Source organism: Mustela lutreola, chromosome 6, assembly GCF_030435805.1.
Source record: "Mustela lutreola isolate mMusLut2 chromosome 6, mMusLut2.pri, whole genome shotgun sequence".
In the NCBI taxonomy this organism is placed as follows: domain Eukaryota; kingdom Metazoa; phylum Chordata; class Mammalia; order Carnivora; family Mustelidae; genus Mustela; species Mustela lutreola.
Window position 1 is genome coordinate 8,702,327 of NC_081295.1, and position 8,078 is coordinate 8,710,404.

The 8,078-nt window shown below is 43.0% G+C and overlaps 1 long non-coding RNA gene across 1 annotated transcript; it reads right to left on the reverse strand.

The window, feature by feature from the left end:
* Positions 1-1,507: 1,507 nt before the first annotated feature.
* On the reverse strand, positions 1,508-5,152 carry LOC131833412 (uncharacterized). Its single transcript, XR_009354448.1, has 2 exons — positions 2,319-5,152; positions 1,508-1,688 (listed from the first exon to the last, which is right to left on the reverse strand). It is a non-coding gene; the product is annotated as an uncharacterized LOC131833412 (long non-coding RNA).
* Between the last annotated feature and the right edge of the window lie 2,926 nt (positions 5,153-8,078).

Below are 8,078 nucleotides of genomic sequence, written 5' to 3' on the forward strand. Positions count from 1 at the left end.
GAAAACAAAATGGTTCTCTCCAGGAAACAGTTTGGCAGATTTGTATAAAGTTTAATTTATACTTCCCAAATGACACAGCAACACTCTCCTGGTTATTTAAACTGGTATTTATACACACCAAAAAACTGTACACAAATGTTTACAGCAGTGCTAGCTATAATTGTCAAATAGTGCAAACAACCCAAAGTTCCTTCAACAAGTAAATAAACAGTGGTACATCCACACAATGGAATGAGTGATGAAAAGGAATAGACTATTAATCCATGCAACAGCATATATGAATCCCACAGGCATTATCTTGAATGAAAGAAGCCAGACTCTGAAGGCTACCCATGATATGATTACATTTTTTATGTCATCCTGGAAAGGGCAAAAGCATAACAAAGAACAGATTCGTGATTCCCAGGAATTAATAGGTGGGGTAGGATAGGACTGCAAAGGGAGTTTTCTGGGGTGATGGAACTGTTCTGGATCCCTATTATGGTGGTGATTACACTATTTATACATGTGTCAAATCTCATAGAACTGTAAATTCTTAAAAACTCATTGTTAAGAAAAAAAAAACCCGCAATGTTATTGCACATTCATTGTAAAATGAAAATAAAGACACCAAAAGCAACTGAATAGGCAAGGCACAGGCTGAGAGAATATATTCATGATACATAATGCTTAACGAAAGACTCATATCCAAAAAATATAAAGCCTGGGTGGCTCAGTCATTAAGTGTCTGCCTTCAGCTCAGGTCATGATCCTGGGGCCCTGGGATCGAGCCCCACATCCTGCCAAGCAGGAAGCCTGCTTCTCCCTCTCTCACCCACCCTGCTTGTGTTCCTTCTCTCGCTGTGTCTCTCTCTGTCAAATAAATAAAAATAAAGTCTTTCAAAATAAATAAATAAATAAATAAAGCACTCCTAGAAATTCTAGGGAAAAGACAGACATGCCCATTAAAAAAAAAAAAAAAACAAAAAGAAAAGAAAAAAGATAACTCAAACAACCACTTCACCAAAAAAAGTTACCCAAAAGGCTAATAAGATACTACAGAGCCTCAACATCTTTATACATTAGGGAAATACAAATGAAAACCACAAGAAAATACTGCTACATGCTTACCAAGAATTTTAAAAGACTGTTAATGCCAACTGTTGGCAAGGATATTAAGTAACTAACTTTCGTAAACGGATTCAAATTTTTTGGAAAATTCTTAGGCAGTGTTGATTAAAACTAAACATACCCCTATCCTGTAATAGAAATGCCATTATATACCCAATAAAACTGAGCCCATTTTTCCACCAAAAGAATGTTCACAGCACCTTCATTCATAATAGACAAAAACTGAAAATAACCAAACTGCCCATCAATGGTAGAATTGGGATTAAATTAATTGTAGTGTATCCATACAAAAGAATACTACCCAGAAATAAACAAACTATGGATACATGCAATACCATGCATGAATCTTACAGACATTACGTTGGGTGAAAGAAACCAGACAGAAAAAAACACAGTGTTTGGTTGCAATTATATTAAGTTCAAGAACAGGCAAATTAGCGGCGCCTGGGTGGCTCAGTGGGTTAAGTCTCTGCCTTCGGCTCAGGTCATGATCTCAGGGCCCTATCATCGAGCCCCGCATCCGCATCAGGGAGCCTGCTTCCCCTCTCTTTCTGCCGGCCTCTCTGCCTACTTGTGACCTGTCAAATAAATAAATAAATAAATAAAACCTTAAATAATTAAAAAAAAAAAAAAAAAGGACAGGCAAATTAAAACATTAATGGAAAAAATTAATGGATTTCGGAATAGTGGTTACCTCTGGGGTGACTGAAACGTCCTACATCTTGATCTGGGAACTGATTACTTGTGTTAACACACATGAAACCTCACCACCTGTCCTCTTAAGATCTGTGCAGGTTATGTGTAGGTTATACTTCAATTAGCAAAAAGGTAAAAAAGATGAAAGGATGAAGGAGAAAAGAAAGAAAATGAAGAGACTGAAAGGAAGAGATTAAGAAGGGAGGAAGGGGAAAGGGGGAGAAATGAACATGATCACGGGGCGGGGGGAGCGCCTCAAAAACGTTACCACGCATCTGCGATGCGCACCTTAAAGACGGGAACGCTCTTAGGTTTGCTGCTGTGCTCAGTGTTCACAGAGCGAGTAGGGTGACCAGGACAGAGCTTTGAACCCACGTGTGTACGACGTCAACCCCCCCTCCCCCACCTAATAGCTCAAAAGTCACCTCCTCCTAGAAAGGTGACCTCGAGAAATGTCACCCCCACCCCCGGCCCAAACTGATCTCTTCCTGTACGAACAACGTCTCTCTTACTACCACGGGCCTCAGTTGGGCGTGGACCCCGCTCCGCAGAGAGCCGCGTCCATTCCTCTTAGACTTCCCGCAGGGCTGAGCGCCCGCGACAGTACGTGTTCTCGGGCGGGACACGGAGCCATCCTGGAAGCTCGGTCGTGGTCTGCTCTTTAAACAGGCCCTTTGATTGCGCAAGCCGCAGGTTGCGGTCGGCGCTCCTTTCCGAACTGGAAACCAGTTGGGGGAGTGGTGACGACTTCTATTGAACTAGAGCCCGGTTGCGTCGGTGTTACCGGGACACGGCAGGTTCCGTGAGCGCCCGAGCCGCAGCCAAGCGCATCCCCGGCCCGCGTCCAGCGGAAGCAGGTGCGCGCCGACCCGCCCCGCTCACCTGCGCGCGCAACCCCGCCCCAGCGCGGCTCTGAGACGGCGGCGCCGGCCTGCACGCCTTTATACGGCGCTATTTTGGTCCCGCGCCCTGATTGGCGGGTTGTGGGGACGTCACGCCTGCGCGCCGCGGGGCGGAACCGAGATCGGGGGAGGGGCGCTTCCGCCGGGACTGGGGACCGTGCAGGGTGTGTGACCGAGCTGCGCGGTCCCGCGGCTCTGACAACCCCTAGGGGTGCTTCGAGACCTCCACGTCGGTTCTGCTGTCTGTCGGTTGAGTTACATGTTAGTGAAAGAGCCCGTGTGGCCGAAAGGGCAGCTGAGAACCGAACTAACTCGTGCTTCCGGGAGGGCGTTGCCAGATGGCATTGCACTTCTCACAGACCACATGGTGGAAACAGCGCGAACCCTACCAGGTGCCAGCCCGAGCTGCTCCAGGGTCGTTTCCTGTCTAGAACGCCCGTCAGCCCCATCTGCGGACTGTGTTTGCCATTCTTACCTCTCCCTTTGCTAAACCAGCCCTGTGAGGCCTCTGCGTTCGCCGACAGTTGCTGGGCCTCACGACCTCTCCTTAGTGCTGTCGTCTGCCCGTCTCGAGCCAGAGGAGCAAAGCACTTCTTAGAAATCTCAGAAGGATCTCATTTCCGCCGTATTCGCGGCCCATAGCGTGATCAGAGCCACATCTGGCCTTCCCTGCTTCCTGGCTGGCCATCAGTCAGGCAGCATGACTCTTCTGAGTCCCAGGGGCGCTCAGTTTCTTTTTGGTGACCCGTGTTGAGCTTCTTTGGTGAAAGCTACTGAATAAATGCCAAGTGTGGTTCACGAAGATCCCTGCAATACTACCTAAGCAAAAAAGACTATTCGAAGCCATTACTCCCTGTTGGATGGTAACTAAGCTTGATAGGGGTTCTGTTAATGAGAGCTGATCCTCTTAGAATCACATATTGTCGTCTGTGGTCTCAAAGCCCGTAAAGGCCTCTGTGATTTCGTTAGCTCACAGCCTTGATTATCATTTGCAGTTGGGTGTAGAAGGAACATAACTTAGTGACAACTGAACACGAACACCATTACTAAAAATTGTCATTCACTAATTTCAACGTGCTAGGCATTGCAAATGCTTAAGAGATGTTTCCTTTGATCCTCATAAAATACTCACCCATGACCTAGAACCCATTTTACAGAAAAGGAAACGAAGGCCCAGAGTGCTAAAATAACTTGATCGAAGTCACACGTTGGTATGATGGCACTCCCAGGGTTTTTACACAAGGCTGTCTGACTCCAGTGTTTGTGCCCTTAATTACAATGTTTTATAGTTCTTTCCATCTTGTCTTATCTAACTGGAAATTTAGCCTTAGGCTGGCACAAAATTGAATTGAGATCAGTTAGTAAGAGTTATAATCCTCAGTGAGATGTCTGTCCTGCTGCTGGCTTCAGAAAAGGATTAATACTCAGCAAAAATAATGGTGCCAGGGGGCTTAAAAATCTCTGCTTCTTCAGATCATATTAAACCTGCAGTACGAAGTTTTTGGAAAGATTCTAGATTCTACTATGCTCATCAATATGGAGATTGGACTGTTCACAAAGTTGCTCACTTAGATCCACTTGGGTGGTTAGGAACAAAGAAGCAAACTGGTTGAAAGAATGACTTTCAAACATTTTTCTACACTTTACCCTAAAAAGCTACCAGAACTACCTAATGGAAGTTCCAAGTGCAGCAGACACTTGCAGTGGGGACTGCCTGGGAGCTGGGCAGGACTGGAGGTGTCCCCACCCTACCACTCTTCTTCTATGCTTGATGCTATGTGAGTTTCCAAATTTCCTGAACTGAATTTTCCTTTTTTTTTTTTTTTTAAGATTTTACTTATTTATTTGACAAAGAAAGAGCATAAATAGCGGGAGTGGCAGTCAGAGGGAGAGGGAGAAGCAGGCTCTCTGCTGAGCAGGGATCCCAGTGTGAGGCTTGATCCCAGGACCCTGAGATCATGACCTGAGCCAAAGGCAGATCCTTAACAACGGAGGCACCTAGGTGAGCATTTTCCTTATCTCTAAACTATGCTGCTGCAAGGATTAAGTGAGATATGTTAAGTTCCTGGATTCCTCTGTGGTATTTATAAACTTTTCTTTTAAAAAAAGATTTATTTATTTGAGAGCGAGAGTGAGAGAGAGAGCACACGGGCGCAAGCATGAGCAGGAGGATCAGAGGGAGAGGGGGAATCTCAAGCAGACTGTGCTAAGCTAAAGTCTGACCTGGGGCTCAATCTCACAACCCTGAGATCTTTTTTTTTTTGGTGTATATCGATAATCAAAAATATTAGTTCTTCCTTGCTTCTTCCCCTGAATGTTTAAGAAGGAAAGCACAGAGCTGTGGTGACTATGACTTTATCGTTCCTTTTGGAGAGCTACATTTACCATACTGAATTTTACAGTCTGGTATTCATTTACATTGAGACCAGTTTTGCTACCCATAACTTTAAACATTCTTATTGAAACTTCATAACATCATTTCCAAATATCAGCTTTAGGGGCTCCTGGGTGACTCATTGAGTTAAGGGTCAGACTCTTGATTCCGGTTCAGGTCATGATCTTGAGGTTGTGAGATTGAGCCCCACATCAGGCTCCCCACTCAGCAGGGAATCTGTTTGGGATTCTTTCTTTCTTTCTCCCTCTTGCCCTGCCCCAACCTGCACACTCTTTCTCTCGAAAACAAAAAGCAAATGCCAGCTTCAGCTTTACATTTGCCATTCATTTAACAGTTACTGAAAATCTATTACGTAGAAGACATCAGTTATTCTTCATAGAGCTTTCTGAAACATTTTAGCAAAATAGCGTGGTTCACAAATAGGCATTATGCATACTTTTATGGTAATAATGACCTGTTCCTTCTAACTAGTTCCAAGCTCCAACTCTGACTATAATTCTTAGAGAAAATGATTTGGTTTACCAAGACCAAAAGGAAAAGGAAAACAAACACAAAGAACAGAAGTAGGCATTAACAAAAATGAAAGGCTTTTTAAAAAAATACGTAATTTAGAGAATGTTGTGCTTTTTTAAAGTCATTTGTTTTGTTCATTGATCTTGCATAATAATTGTTTCCATCACTGCCAGTCAAAGGGAGAATTTTACATCCTCTTCTCAAGTATAAGGTTATAAAATGTACTGAGTGTGTGTGCATGTGTGTGCTGCACAGTGAGGCACAGTAGGTATTACTTCAAAAATGCACTTTGCAAACCATTACACAGCCTTTATGTTTTAAGTGAACTGAGTTTCCAGGAACTTGTAAAGCATTAAGTTTAACTAAATGATTTGAGTTTAAGTGGAGCTATTTTTATCTAACTCAAAGGTGTGTGACTTGAGCAGCATGTACGTGACATCAAGCTGTTTGGATTATTTGATTCGGTCAAATGAGCGACCAATTCAGTGGAAAAGAGATTGGACAAAGCCACTTTGTTAGACTACATTAACCTATACTTTAAGACATAGCAGTCTTTAATAGAACTTGTATTTTAGGGATGAGAAATTGACATACAATCAAATGTAATATGATATGAGAAATTAACGTGTAATACACAAAATCATTTATGGCAAAAAACTGGTGTTATTAACACCAGTATTACAAAAATAGTAATATGAACTGAGTGTGTAATGTAATAGATCCTTGATGCTAACGTACTTCAATATAATGGTTTTGATTCATTTTTTTAACTCCTTTCTTTGCCAGCAAGAGTGAGTCAAGGTGTGATTCACTCAGATTACTTTTTGTTCCAGGAAAGGGCTGCATTTGAAAACCTATCTATCCCCTAAGTCTTTACTTTACAGTTGCTCCAATACAACATCTTCTGTTGACAAAACCAAGGAACTAAAGAGTAGCAGGTAGTGAAAGTGCTCTTTACTATCCTTAAGTGAGTGAACACCCTGGAACGTGAGCCCATGAGAATCTACATTTCAAGTGGCACCTCTGAAGCATGCAGGCATTCATTCATTCACTCATTTATGCATTCAACAAATAATTCTTGATCTCTGTACATATCCAAGCATACAAATAAATCTGAATAGGTCATAGCACCAATTACAACTGGCTTGCAATCTAGAGGGGATGAGAGATGAACAAACAATAATGCAGCTGAGAACGAATTACCGCAATTTTAAGTGTGTGTGCAAGGGCGAAGAGACGGAGACTGTGGGCCACACCAAGCACAAGGGCTCAGGATGCAGCGGTGTTAAGAGATGAAGGAAGTCAGAACACAACATCCTGAGAGCCACACGAAAGCATCTGACCACCATTTTGCGAGTAGTACAGCGCCTAAAGGAAGTTCAGAAGATATCAGAAAAGCTGGCTCCGAGAGTCTGCTGACTGGCTTTCCATGCTGTACTAAAGAAAGAAAAATGTTGGACGCAGATCTGGTGTATGGTTCTCTTCCCCCTAACATTTGCTGTGGTAAGGTGTTTTACTGTCTCTGCTTTACCCAGGGTTACGACTTCCAGTTGGGGGTTTCAGAGAAATTGTTTTGCCAGACATCAGTCATTGTTCTAAAGTGGTTCCAGTAGCCTGGGGCATAATGACACATTTAATACATGCAGTATTATAATATATTTAGAGTTGGTCTTTTGTTTAAAAACTACAAGTTTGAGACTTTCTTACTAATAGTGCTCACTCTACTGTAAAATACATGGTGATGCTTTCTGCTGGGCACATACTTGGGAGTTTAAAATGGCTCATTCAAGGCCTTAGCCAGCAAGGCTGCACTACAAAATGCCACAGCCACTAAAGAGACACATTCTAATGTAAGCACTATTGGTAAGATGAAGGCCAGGTGTTCCTGTCAAAAGAATTAATAGAGCACAAGAAATGCACACCATGGAATGAATGTCTGAGATCAGTTCAGAGGCACATGAAGGCTAGGAAGGTGCTGGTTACTGATTCTACAAGAATGGCTGTGTCCAGAGACACATGAATGAAGTCCAACAGAATGAAATATAGAAATGTTCCTGGCCTTTGCTGTGCCTTGCATTGGGGAATCTTGATTATTCTGTTGACGGTGCAACTAAGGAATTACACCACATTGAATGGATCTGGGCAGGATGCTTCACGACAAAAGCATTTGATAGCAGAATCCTAAAAATGCCTAGAATGCAGGATGAACCCTTCTCTGGCTAAAGTCAGCCATCATTAGATATACTCACATAGTCCTTGGTCACAAGCCCTTTCTCCAAAGCTCACTTCAGATGACAAAGATCAATGGCTGGGACACTGTAGTGATTCCCATGGGACTCTTAGCTAAAGGAAGATAGATAGATAAGTGATAGAGAGATGATAGATAGGACAGCTTCATCAGGTACAGGAAAGGCCTTTTAAGGAGCTGGTTCATACCACTAGAATTAGTTTGTCAAAACTGG